Source organism: Eurosta solidaginis, chromosome 2 (assembly GCF_040869045.1).
Source record: "Eurosta solidaginis isolate ZX-2024a chromosome 2, ASM4086904v1, whole genome shotgun sequence".
Classification (NCBI taxonomy): domain Eukaryota; kingdom Metazoa; phylum Arthropoda; class Insecta; order Diptera; family Tephritidae; genus Eurosta; species Eurosta solidaginis.
The window spans coordinates 78,618,084-78,632,868 of record NC_090320.1 but is presented as its reverse complement, the minus strand read 5'-3'; positions in this window follow the sequence as shown (position 1 = coordinate 78,632,868).

The following is a 14,785-nucleotide window of genomic DNA, read 5'->3' as shown; positions in this document are numbered from 1 at the left end:
TAGCGGGGCCACGTACATAGGCTTGAGGCCATTAATGTCAACACCAACCACAGGCGGTTCCACCGACCCCAAGACTAGCGCACCTTTATTGACTGCGTCCATACCGGCAATAACACAACTAGCGCAACCCTTATCAACTACGACCAAATTGGGCTACATTAAACCTGCTACAATGACAATCACGATACAGCGAATATAGGCCTGTGGCCATTCCAATTGAGATAACGAACATCAGCGGTTAAAGCGGTGAGTTCGTTCCACTACTGAACTGAAATTATGTATTTGAAGCCTTAACCTTTTCTTTTAAAATTATATTTTGACTCCGCAACATTATATAATGTTAATGTAGCAACCACGAAATTAAAAGTGAATTGTTTATATAAAACACAAAGACCAATGTGCTAAATACTTTTGCACTGTAAATAGGATTGCAATTTGGTAGAAAAATGAATAATGAATTCCCTGTAGTTAAATGCACTAATATTAAAAAAAGCATAAAAACAACTCAAGATTGATAATAATGTGAAGTTTATATGCTACAACTAAAAACCACGAAGATCAATTTAATGTAATTATTTAGTGTTGCAAAACAAGGTATAAAGCTAATTGGGTAAAAAACAAAAAAAGACATATTCGAGTATACATCTATGTATTGTTTAAGTCTTAGTAAATTGCCTTTTTTCTACAAAAAAAAAAATTTTTAACCAACAAAAAAACAAAGCATATTTTAATGGTCATAGGTGTGCAATTTATACTGCCTGTGAAACAAAGAAAAAGGCGTTTCAGGTATTAAAATCTGCTTTGCGTTGTGGTAGAATTTTACTATTACATTTTTTTTAATTGATGCCATCGTGGCGAATATGATTTTGGAGTGAGCAAAAGTGTTGATATTGTTTCGGTAAGGAATAAAGTTTTATTGGTAATTCAAGTTCAGTCGCATTATCAGTAAAATGCATTAACTCTATATTGAGAGGCGCAAATAACAAGTAATGCGGGTTAGCTGGCGTTATCAAAACAAAACTTTTTGTTGTATACATTTTTTGGTGACTGAGTCGGACTAAACCCGAAACAATACCAACCCTGACCGTTACATGTAAAATAGTTAACGTTTCAACTGAACAAGTAAAACAATTTCATTAATTGCACTATAAGTTTAAAGGGTTCATGTTTTACCTGAACAGGTGAATGACTTCGGTAATTTTTCCATGAATCTAAAAGCTTACGTTTTACTTGAGCTTGTGAAACAATATTTTTTGAGGGGTAGGATTTACCCCAAGTTTAGTCCTAGTTGCGTTTATAACTAATTTCTTAGTGCATAGTACATATTACTGTCATTATACTATGTGTAATATCGAATTGATGTTCAGGTAAACTCAAAGTAAGTTTAATACAACAACTATTAATTTTGTAAGGGGGCCCCAATTATCAGAAGTTGTATCCAAACTGTACAGCCCTAAGATAGATTTGTAAAAGAAAAAGGAGAAAAGGGCATTTGACCAAAGTTCTACAAAAAAAAAAAGATTTGTTTTTATTACATACATAGTATATTAGATTATAAAACAAACCGACTATTATTACTTTCAATGAATTTATAAACATAAACCCATTCAAAACCCTTATAGTAAGAACAAAAGTAGAAAGCTATGTTAGTAGTAATAATGAACATTGAATAAATTTGTTAGCAATATGGGAATGCTGGCGTCGCCATTTATTTAGAAGGCACTAGGTAGGCATACAGGTAAGGGGCCACCGAAATTTAGGTGCGTCGGTGGCCATGGATTTTGAGGGTGGGCATAAGCACCGGGCGTCGCAACACCACCCGCGGCGCCCCTCTATATATTCGGCCCTTTTTGTTTATTTTCCTTTTGGTTCTTTTATTTTATTTTCAGCAGTTTTTTTTGAATTTTGATTTCAGAGTAGTAACCGGTCATGTCCGGTTCGGTAATTTTTTTTGCGTCAGTTTTTTTTTGAATTTAGATTTTGAATGCCAACGGTCTGTCCGTGACATCCGGTTCGGCCGGATGTTGTTTTATTTTGAATTTCAAGCGTTTTGAGTCGGTCTCTGCGCTTTTTGACAGCTCTTTTTTTTAAAGGCATGATAGGAACTTTTTTCTGTTTATGGCGCAGGAACAGTAAGGTTGGCAAGGACCCGCCCCAGCCGACAATGACTAGCCACTGCACCAACACATCATGCCGACCGCCTTCCTTACTGCTTCCACTGTAAATGCGTTTCCATAACAGATGGCGCCCAACGTGGCAACTAAGGCGGTTGACATTAATGGCCTCAAGCCTATGTACGTGGCCCCGCTACGTGCGTTGCAACTGGTGTGGCGGTACGTCTAATGGTTGTTGCGCTCGTGGTTGCGCTTATGAAGGAGTTGGGGGAGGTACTGCCGATGGTGATGCCCGTGGTAATAGTAGGCACCGTTGGTGGTGGTTGACGCTGTGCTCCGAGGTGATCAAATGACCCAGGTAGCGAAAAAGCTTCGTGCTGGCCTTTACGCCGGGGGTAGTGTCCTAACTAGTTAAGATTGATTACCACCCAAAATTTTTTTATTTGCTGCGCTGCATACAATTGCCACTTGAACATGCCTAATGGTTGATAGGTTAAATGCAGATCTAATTCTGGCGTTGTTTCATTGATGGGAAAATGTTCACGTTGTAAGTCCCAATAATCACTTACAAACACTATAGGTGAATACGTTTTACCACCATCATCTTTTTTGGTGTCGATTTGGCCGGAAACTCGGCGATTTTTCTTGATTTTTTTCCTTACCAAATTTTTTGTTTTCTGCCTTTTGCGTATACGGCGAAAACTCATGGTCCTCTTCTTTTTTCGCTAGTCATGGCAGGTCTGTCTTTTTCCGGTTTTCGATATTTTTTTATCGCCACTTTCGCCACATCGCTAGGTGTGTTCGCGTGAACCGCTCCCAAGTGGATCATAGCCGTAGACCGTAGCAGCAGACCGTAACAAACCTGCTTCGCTTTGGAGACCTGACGATGAAGCGAACAGGAAACCGGATCGTCTGGGGGAAGCTACTGCCAGGCATCTTCGACGACAAGCAACGTGGGGCACGACTCACCCCTGAGATAAGAGTCTCAAAGTCCTCCTACGAAGCTAGCCGGGCAACATAGGTCTATCAAAAAAAAAATTACGTCAAGTTGGGAGTAATTTCTGTTTCCTAGTTATAAGGGCTTTGCGGCAATTAGACATTTTGTTATGGAGAACTCGTCAAAACTCCGAAAGATGGTTCCAGTGGGTATCGCTCCCACAGGAAGGCAAAGCAAAAAAAAGAGGTAGACATTTTGATCTGGAGAACTCGTCCAAACTCCGAAAGGCTAGTCCGACCTAAGCGTGGACTGCCAGGATGTTCACGGTCCTCGGTGAGTACGCGTGTGAACAACCTATGAGGTCATTGTTCGGGGAGAATACTGGGCGAGATGTCCCCGACCGCCAAAACGCCCAGACAAAAAAAGTCCAATTGGTAGGTATATAAAAAAAATCAAATTGTAATTTAGCAAGGAAACGTTTTCTGGCTCATTGCGGACGAATGTCCGAAGCGTGAAAGTGACCTATCAATTTCCCGTTTAGGTCTTCGAGATCATACAGTGCATTGCCTATTTTTCGAAGCACACGACACTTAAGGTATTTCGGCAGGAATTTGGCGTTAATACCCTGTTTAAAGTTACTTAAGGCAAAGTTTCTTCGAAAAACTTCCTGACCTTCCTTGTAGTTGACTTGCCTAGAGCGCTTGTTATAGGTGGTTACTCCCCTATCCTTAGCCTGATCTAAATTTTTACGGATTTGCTCACGGATATTAGTCAACTTGTCAGTTCGGCTTACTATCGTAACTTGGTCTTCCCGAAGGCTGCCGAGCTTCGCTAAAATTTTGTACATTGCGGCATGCTGGACCATATTTTGGCCATATAATGCAAAGTATGGAGAACACTGAATCGCCGTATGAAAATCACTTCTCAAGACTGATAAAATTTCGGGTATATGCTTATCCCAATCGGTGTGGTCAGGCTTATCCTTCAGGAAAATCCTAATCTTAGAAACAATTTCTCTATTGACGCGTTCGGATGCGTTCGCTTGTGGAGAATATAGCCCCGTCCTCACGTGCGTCACCCCGTAATTTACTAAAAATTGGTTCATTTCCTTCGAGATAAACTGTTTACCATTGTCACTGTGAATAAACTCAGGGACCCCTACAGCCGGAAAAATTTCTGAAGCGAAGTAATTTATAACGTTAACAGTGGTGGCTCTCTGCATGGGCTTTAGCCAAACGTATTTTGAAAAATGGTCTAATACTATGAAAAGAAATTGATTTCGCCGCTTAGATCTCGGATACGGCCCTAGAAAGTCGCAATACAACCGCTGAAATGGCCTTTCGGATTCAAAGGTACTCCCTATAGGTGGTCTCGACTGCTGATTGGTGGGTTTTACCGTTTTGCAGGTGTCACAACGCTGGACGTAGTCCCTGACGTCCTTAGCCTGCTGCGGCCAGAAGTACTTCTGCCTAACACGTTCTAAGGTTTTCTGCCATCCGCCATGGTAACTCCGGTTAGCGTCATGTGCTAATCTCACTGCTTCCTCAGTCAACCCTTTTGGCAACCATAAACGCCACAGCGAGTCTTCTTCCCCTTCCATCCCCTTACGAAACTTAACTCTTTTGAAAATTACCCCGTCCACAACTCGCAAATCCGGAAGTGATTCCTCGTTTTCGGTGACGGTCCGAATTAAGTCTAAATATTCGTTGCTGCTAAATTCGGGAGAGACTAAATCTATTTCTCCGGGTGTGGTAGTGAAAGTTAACTCGTCAGCATCGAAACGCGACAGCGCGTCTGGTACTACATTCAGGGTGCCCTTACGATGTTCCATTCTAAAGTCGTATCTTTGCAGTAAGAGTGACCATCTCGCCAACCTCCCGCTCAAGTCTTTTTGTGTCATCAACCACTTGAGACTGGAGTGGTCCGTAATAATCCGAAAAGGTAATCCTTCGACATAGGGTCGGAAACGCTTCACACTGATTATGGCTGCAAGACATTCCAGCTCGGTTACTGTATAATTGCGTTGAGCATTATTCAGCCTTTTCGACACGAACGCGATTGGATGCTCAGCGCCCTCATCATCGACCTGGAACAACACTCCGCCAACACCTACTTTGGAAGCGTCGCATTGTATTACGAATTCCCTTGAAAAGTCTGGTTGGGCCAAAACAGGGGCGGAACTCAAAGCTACTTTTAGCTTTTCGAAGGCCTCTATAGCATCAGAGGTAAGCTTGAACGGGCCTGCTGACTTACGAAGACAGTCGGTCAAGGGACCTGCCAAGTCAGCAAAATTGGTAATAAACGCCCTGTACCAATTCGCCATGCCCACAAACCTACGCACTTGCCGAGGGGATTTAGGGATCGGGAAGTTTTGCATTGCTTCTATTTTTCCCGGATCCACTTTCAGACACCCGCTGCCTATCAAGTATCCTAAGTAGCGTATTTCCTTCTGAAAAAATTTACTTTTTTCCACGTTTATTGTCAGCCCTGCGTCTCTCAAACATTGGGCCACTTCCGCTAGCAATTTCAGGTGATCCTCAAAATTAGTGCTACATACCATCAGATCGTCCAGCTAGACAAAGACGTTCTCTCGCAGACGCGAAGGGATTGCCTTGTCCATCAGCCTACTCATAGTCTGTGGTCCATTGCACAGACCAAATGGCATTACTTTGAAGTAGTACAGATGTCTCCCCGGAACTGCGAATGCTGTTTTTTCCTTAGAGGACTCTGTCAATTTGATCTGGAAGAACGCGTCCTTCAGATCAATGCCACTAATAAAATGCGTGTCCTTGAGTCTGCTCAATAAGCCGTTGATATGAGGCGGGGGGTACGAGTCCTTCTTAGTCACCGCGTTGACCTTCCTCGAATCTATGCACAGCCTAACTTTACCTGGTTTCCGGACCAGTACTACAGGACTACACCACGGGGAGTTGGATTCTTCTATAACTCCTAATTCGAGTAACCTGTCTAGTTCTCTAAAAGCTTCGGCTGGCCTCGGTCGCGAAAGAGGGAAATGTTTGCTTTTTATAGGTACAGCTTCACCGGTGTCGATGTGGTGCTCCACTAATTTCGTTTGCCCTAGGTCTAATTCCTCGTATGAAGGAAACGTCTCGATGACCTTTTGCAATTCTAATTTTTGCGTTGGTGACAATTCGTGCAGGTTAAGTTCTTCTTCCTTCTCAAGTCTAACCTCTAAACACTCTACGCTTGGGAATATTTCGGGAGCTAACGCAAATGCTCTCCAAAAATCTACCCCGAAGTATGCTTCTTGGAGAAGTGAGGGGACAAGGTAAAAACGAATAACCTTTGTGATATTTTTAAAGGTGACCGGTAGAGATACTGAGCCTAAAATTTTTTGCTTGTTGCCGCCCGCGGTATATACGAACGCATATAAGGGCTGATATTCAAAGCCGTTATCCTCTAGGAATTCTACTCCGTTTTTTCCTAAGATGGAGACGTTGGCTCCCGAGTCCAACAGCCCTACAAGAAAACTATCTTTAATTTTAGCCTTTACTAAAGGCCTTTCGTCCTCTGTAAGCGTTAACGTGGTGGCTTGCAGCAGTCTACGCTCCTGTACTCTCCGGTGGTATCTCTTCCTACACTTCAAAATATTGTCCGATACCGGATATTGTTCAAAATTGGTATGTCTTATTTGTTTACACCTATGTTCCCTTTCTTCTAGGTTTGGTGGAAGCTGCGTTTGGCAAGCGATATCCCTATGCTGGCGTCGCAGAATTTTGATTGGCTCGCCCATCGTGAAAGAGGACGTTCGACTCTCGGATTCAGAACTATTCGAATCGTCAGTACTATCAGGGAAAGTTATTATTACAGTCGAGGGTTTTCCCGCCAAGGTACTACTGCACCTCGGAAGCTCACCATCTCCATGCAGAGGTTCGCCCTCTGGTTCGGTGCACGGGGCGACGCCTCCCTCCCTGTCTGCGATGGTCCCTGGGGCATTTAGGGGTAACTACACCCTTATACCCGCATCTAAAGCAAAATGGACTCCTAATGGGTTCCTCGCAATATATGTAGGAGTGGCCCATTGCCTGGCAATTCCAGCATTGGATTCCGGAATAGTCCGGTCGCCTGCTGCGTCGGTATTCCAGCGCCTCTATCTGCGGGTCCATCTCGCCGTCCTCGCCTTCCATCTTCATGTCCGGGGTTGTCACGCGTGCTTCGCTTACATGCCGTCCTGGGTAAGTGGCTCCCAGCAGATTGCTTTCTTTCAGCACTTGTTCACCTCTGCGTGCTACATCGCGTAGATCATGAAGGTTCCTTACGTCCGCATTAAAAAGCATTAGCTTAAGGCTACTGTTGACGTTCCTTTTTATTATGTCAATCAGTAGAAGCTCCGACATTGGGTCTCTTAAGCGCGCGTTCAAGGAGATTATGTCCGTGTGAAACACGTCATTACACTCACTTGCTTTTTGCTTCCGCATGGAGATCTCCATCATGTTCTCGTGGTCAGTCTTCAAAGTGCCAAATTCTCTTTTCAGTGAGTAGCACAAAAAGACATAAGTCGCGTTCGGGTTTTGTTTCGTGAAAAGCCAGTACCATTCTTCGGCTCGTCCAGAAAGGAACAAGTGGAAACTAGCCATTATTTGTTCGTCAGGGCATTGTGTGCGCTCACACAAGGTGTTCAGTTTGAAAAGGAAATCGGCCACGCTCCCAGTGCCGTCAAATGAGATTTTCCACTCCTGCGGTTTTACTGCTATGCTGCTTGGAGTCGGGTACATTGGTGGTACTCCCGTCGGAAATGGGTTACGGTCCATCCTACTTGCGTTCCTGTTTTGCTGATTTGCTTGCTGCGCGGATTCGAGAGCGGCGTTGAGCTGGGCCATATTGGCTCTAATTGAGCCCATCTCTCTCCGCATTTCCTCCTGCGAAGCCTGGAACAATTGGTGTAGCACGTCCACCCACGAGCCTCAACGAGTGGCTTCGTCCTGCATTCCTAGTGTATTCGGCCGATCACTTGTAGCGTCTCCAAAATTTCCCATTTCCTGATTTGGTGGTAAAGCACCAGCTCCTTCGGGTGCGTAGGTCGCCACATTGGCCATTAGCCCCGATATATCGTTCGCGTTCACGTGACTGGTGCTTATAGGTCTGTCCAGTTTCTCGCGAGGGTCATTCAGGTCCGAGCCCATGTTTATTAACGCGGGATCTCCGTATTGTCCGCCTACTGGGGTGTGCACCACCAAGGGACGCCTGGCCTGAGAGAAGTCCCCTCTATTTGTATTGCCCCGTTGCTGGTTTCTCCGGGGATTCCCCGTACACCCGAACGGAGTGTTCCGGTCCGGTTGCCCGAATGACTGGTCGCGCGACATGTTCAAGGGAAAAATTTGGTCAAGCAAAACAAAAAAACTTATGTCACGTAAGGCGCTTAGAAATACAAAAAAAAGTTTATGTTTATAAATTTATATGTAAAAAAATAAAAATTCCCAAAGCTGGAAAATTAAAGGCGGTTAAGCAATTTAAAGGTATTATGCAACCAATGCGAATGCTGACATCCCCTTCCCGAAGGCATTCGGCTACAGGCAAAAAAAAACAAAAAAAATTACATAAACTCATTCATACTTGTCCCTAGTGCTCCCAACCGCAATGCGAGGGGGTCTTAAGGCCCCCCTCCGAGACTGGTTGGGGCCACTAGGGTCACTCCAGGCACACACGGGTTAGTCTCAACACGCCCAGCCGCAACGCAGGGGCAGTCTCCAGGGGCTTGCCCCTGGGACTGGGTGGGGTGTTGATGCCTCCCGTCCATTCTCGTTGGACACCCCTCCTGCCTCCGCCGCAATGGGTGGAGCGGTTCCGGAACCACTCCCCCAGTCTGGTGGGACAGGAAGGAGTGCCACTCTTAATCCCAGCTCAACCCGTCACAATCCAGGTGGCACTATGTGTTGCCACCTGAGACGTGGGATGAGCTGGGGTCCTATCAACACATACACACACTCCAGACAACACAAAACAAAACAAATTCGGCAAAAAAAAAAAAAATTTATTAAAAAAAAATTTAACATTAAAAAAAAATTGAAACCCAATTAGCGGACATATATATACCAAAGCCGACTAACGGACAAAACATCGGGAAACATAAAAACCCACTTACAAAAAAAAATCAAGTGCGTGCAGCACTGCCTCATCGGGTGAAATAAAAAAAATTCGGAGACTGACGTGAAGTCACGTGGCTCCTTCGGCCACTGCCCCCGATGACCAGCCCGGACAACCTGATCTGTCCAACCATCCCACCGCAACGTAGGTGGCAGCTTCTGTGGCTGCTCACTCGGACTGGTGGGATGGTCAACTTCACAGGTTGACCCGACTGACCCTCGCGGCCAGCGCCTCAGGCGCCACGTTGGGCGCCATCTGTTATGGCGCCTCAGCAACTGTCAACGATGATCACTTCGGACAACTTGATCCGTCCAACCATCCCACCGCAACGCAGGTGGCTGCTCCTGCGGCTGCTCACCTCGGACTTGTGAGATGGTCAACTTCACAAGTTCACCCGGAATGATCAGCGCGACAGCGCCTCAGGAACGAAATCTCGTTGGGCGCCATCTGTTATGGCGCCCTCAGCAACTGTCATCGATGATCATTCTGGACAACTTGATCCGTCCAACCATCCCACCGCAACGCAGGTGGCTGCTCCTGCGGCTGCACACCTCGGACTGATGGGATGGTCAACTTCACAAGTTGACCAAAATGACCAGCGCGACAGCGCCTCGGGCACCAAATCGCGTTGGGCGCCATCTGTTATGGAAACGCATTTACCGTGGAAGCAGGTTTGTTGCGGTCTGCTGCTACGGTCTACGGCTACGATCCACTTGGGAGCGTGTTCCCGCGAACACACCTAGCGATGTGGCGAAAGTGGCGAAAAAAAAATATCGAAAACAAGAAAAAGACAGACCTGCCATCAGTAGGAAAAAAAGGCAAGGAGTTTCCGGCTGCATACACACGAAGAAAGATAGAAAAAATTTTGGTAAGAAATAAAAATCGAGAAAAATCGCCGAGTTTCCGGCCAGATCGACACCAAAAAAGAGGATGGTGGTAAAATGGTTGACATTAATGGCCTCAAGCCTATGTACGTGGCCCCGCTACGTGCGTTGCAACTGGTGTAGCGGTACGTCTAATGGTTGTTGCGCTCGTGGTTGCGCTTATGAAGGAGTTGGGGGAGGTACTGCCGATGGTGATGCCCGTGGTAATAGTAGGCACCGTTGGTTGTGGTTGACGCTGTGGTCCGAGGTGACCAAATGACCCAGGTAGCGAAAAAGCTTCGTGCTGGCCTTTACGCCGGGGGTAGTGTCCTAACTAGTTAAGATTGATTACCACCCAAAATTTTTTTATTTGCTGCGCTGCATACAATTGCCACTTGAACATGCCTAATGGTTGATAGGTTAAATGCAGATCTAATTCTGGCGTTGTTTCATTGATGGGAAAATGTTCACGTTGTAAGTCCCAATAATCACTTACAAACACCATAGGTGAATACGTTTTACCACCATCATCTTTTTTGGTGTCGATTTGGCCGGAAACTCGGCGATTTTTCTTCATTTTTTTCCTTACCAAATTTTTTGTTTTCTGTCTTTTTGTGTATACGGCGGAAACTCATGATCCTCTTCTTTTTTCGCTAGTCATGGCAGGTCTGTCTTTTTCCGGTTTTCGATATTTTTTTATCGCCACTTTCGCCACATCGCTAGGTGTGTTCGCGTGAACCGCTCTCAAGTGGATCATAGCCGTAGACCGTAGCAGCAGACCGTAACATCTTATAGCAAAGAGGATAAATATAATAAGAGCCGTCACTCGTTATTTTTTAGGCATTTACTCGATGTAAACTATGAGGTAGTCGCTACTTTTGTTTTATGAGGGACATTTTTGAATTGCCTTCTATTTATCCATGCGGTGTTGTCACTTTATGCAAACGTGTTTTTTGGAAAGAGAATTAAATACTTAATTAAATACAGTCGGAAAAATAAACACAAATACAACATGAAAATGTATAGAAGACATTTATAAACATCTCGCCCAAAAAAAAGTAGCGACTACCTCATAGTTTACATCGAGTAAATGCCTAAAAAATAACGAGTGACGACTCTTATTATATTTATCCTCTTTGTCTGTATAATATTACCAATGTGTTATTAGTGTGCAGTTCGATAACTTTAGTACACCAATTGTAAGACATATACTTCCGTTTTAAACAATCTAGCTGTGCACACACGCTAAGAGGAAATTAAATTAAATCTTTAAATATCAATCAAATCAATTGTTTTATTGAATGATACACGGTTTCATAAGTGGGCCAAAACACATCAAGTTTTATACTTTTATAATATAATTACCATTGATAATTGCCATAATGGCAGAAAATCGACTACCGCCTGAATTGGACTGCAGTAATCTCGCTAAAGACTGGCCCACATGGAAAGGAACTCTTTGCATGTACCTACATGCCAATGGAAAACTAAAAGAAAAAGCTGACGTCAAAATTGCAACATTTTTGTGGCTTTTAGGACCGAAAACAGTGGAAATGTATTACACGCTGTTCCCAAACGATGGGTCAACTCATGATTCAATCACAAGAGGTTTGCTCGACAGACACATTTTTTGACAATTACAGCCATTTTGCTCCCAAATTGAATTGACATCCGTTAACTATGTTGTTTCTTTGCGAATTTTCGAAAAATATTAGTAGTAGAAATAAGAAGCAATCAGTTTACAAATACCCGATAAGTACCTAACTGCGTAATTCCTTATAATATTTATTTTAATTTTATGATGAATTTATTAACTATGCCATTATCTATTAAGGTACGCGCACATTACGCTGCGCGACACGTAGCAGCAGCGGCGCCTCACAGAGCGACATATTTTTGCAATTCACATTGAGCGGCAATCGAGCGACACATTGCGGCAAAAGTTTGTGCTTATTTTTGTTTGCAAAATGGACGACACAGTTTTTGAAGCTGTAATTATTTCATTTTTCTGCGAAGAAGAGGAAAGGAAAAGAAAAAGGTCGTGGCCATGGGTCCAAGACATCTCATCCTCAGGATATGAGGAAGGAGAGCTCCACACTCTTTTGCCCAGATTGAAAAAAGATGGTGCAAAATTCTTTGCATGTATTCTTATGAGGCAATTCACACCTAGCGGCAGCAGCACTGCGCGACACTTCCCAACGCGGCTTTTTTGCCTAGATGATCAAATTTGCTGCGCTGTGTCGGGTCGCGCAGTGCTGCTGACGCTAGGTGTGAATTACCTCATAAGAATACATGCAAAGAATATTTTGTAGTGCAGTGCAGTGCTGCGTAGTACAGCCTAATGTGGCCTTACCTTTAGTGTGGCTGAACATAGGTTTTATGAAAAGTACGGACACCAAGGAATCGTACACTCTCGTAAACCTACATATGAACATACGAAACCTAAACCAATTCAAAATTCATCGTTCAACGTCAAAATCTCGACTATTAAATCGATTCACGTAAAAATGTCATTACTAAATAATGGAGATGCCATAACGAAATGTATTGGGCATGTTGACATATTCAGGTAAAATTCCAGGACCGTAGTCTACTGCTAATACGCGTCCAAAAATATCTAGAGAGGGGACCTCGATAACAATAATCCTAAGGCGGAAAAGAAAAATTGTATCTCTGTCCGGAGATATTTGCAGTTGAAGTTGACAATTTTCATGTTGTTGTAATATTTTTGTGCACTGAAATATATTTTGTGTACAAAGGGATTTTGCACGCATTTAATTTTGATTCCACCTCAATGGTTGACCGGACAGGGTAATTTTTTATAAGCTCGGCTGAAGGCCGCCAATGCAACCCGGGGTCATTTTTCGGTTTTTCGTCAATATCTTTTGAACGAGCTAAAATATTTATTTCCGCCTTCGAATTATTGTTATCGAGGTCAATACGCGTCTTTTGACACTTCTCTCGATATTTTTTTGACGCGAATTAAAAGTCGACCTTCTATTCTATTAACTCCGTATGTTCGGAACATTCGTCCCCATTTAAGAATTTGGAGAATCGGTTTATATTTGGACTATTATGCATATTCGGACCTCGTGAGGTAGTATCAAATGAACTTAATCCGAATATTCTAAATTAACGGTATATCCGGATCGCTTCCATGAATACTTAACGGAAAAGAGGTGAATACTCCCTGACTCCCTGTGTAGCACGACCGCACAAAAGCTTAACTCTTCTGTCAAAGTCAGTTCTAAGACAATAAGCCATTTTCTTTTATTTTTGTTTTTGTCAGTTCATTGCGGCTGCTGAGTAGCGTATCACCCCATGTCGGCTACCTGTTCAAAATCGTGCTATCTCAAAATATTTTTCAAAAATTTCGCAATTCAGGATTTGTCGCAAAACCGCCCTATATTAGAGTTAGAACGCTTCATCTCAAAATGCTTTTCATTAACACCCCCTTATGACAAAATACATTGGACTTATGCTCATATCGGGAGTTTTGGAAACAAATTTTGAGATAGTGCATTTTTGAATAAAATTCTAACGTACGGCATTCTTCAAACAGTTTCTGAAAGAATGACCAAACGAACATAACTTTATCAATTCACGAAACATTTAGTAGACAATGAATTATTTCTCCAAAAACTTTTGGCATTTACAAATTTATAATCACTACTAATATACTACCAAAGATACTTGTCTACTACAATTTCACTGAAGGGGATTGAATTATTCCCCGTTTTCCTAACTTCGCAAAGCAGCCCGCCAAATTTTTCAATTTGGGAGTGTCAAAGATATGTCATCATTGAAGAACAAACCTCTAGTAATTGAATCATGGGGTCAACTGAGCAATTGCTTGACATACCTGCAAGTACTAGGAATGGCGGTGAGGGTGCACGGTCATTAGCAAATGAAACGCAAAAGAACGTGGCAATGGAATCATTCAAATTTAATACGCTAACGCAAAAAGAAAAACAGCCTTTTTCTGAATTTGAAACGGAACTGGGCACTCAAATACGTTATTGCGAATACAACTGTAGCTGTGGTCAGTCGTTCGGCGATCGTATGTTATGTGAGGACCAAATAAATCCCCATTAATTTGGCCCACACAAAACGACCCCACAACATATTTGACACGACATTAACACAACAAGCGGCCTCAAAAGGCTATAGCAACAGACCAACCAACAAGTTCAATACAGCATACATCATAATCGATACAACACTAACACAACAGCCAGTCACAAAAGGCTATAGCGACAGACCAACCAACAAGTTCAATACAGCATTGACACAACAGCCAGTCACAAAAGGCTATAGCAGCAGACCAACCAACAAGTCTCAGCAACACAACGGGCAAGCACAACACTTTAGTGCCAACACAACAAACTAACAAATCTCAGCAACGCAACGAGCGTTCGCAACATCGAACGGCAACCATACCAACGCAACCATTTGAGCCAGCAATGCCAAGCAAGGCAATAAAAGGAGCGACACAGCAGCACAACAGTCAGTCAGCACGGAGCTGTGGTCGTGACCAGAGATACTAGCGAAGTAGATCCCTATCGCAGTTGACCTACTCTATGCAATAGGAATACACTTCATAGGAGCGAGTCGTGGAATGGTGATTGCGGTTGACCTTCTCTACGCATCACCCCCCAGAGACCAAAGGCCCCGCCACAGTAACGCGCAACCGCGACAGGTGACACCCGCTCGCCTCCGTCAGTAGAGGTACACCAGCAGAGTAATACAAGGCGCGACAGAGTATC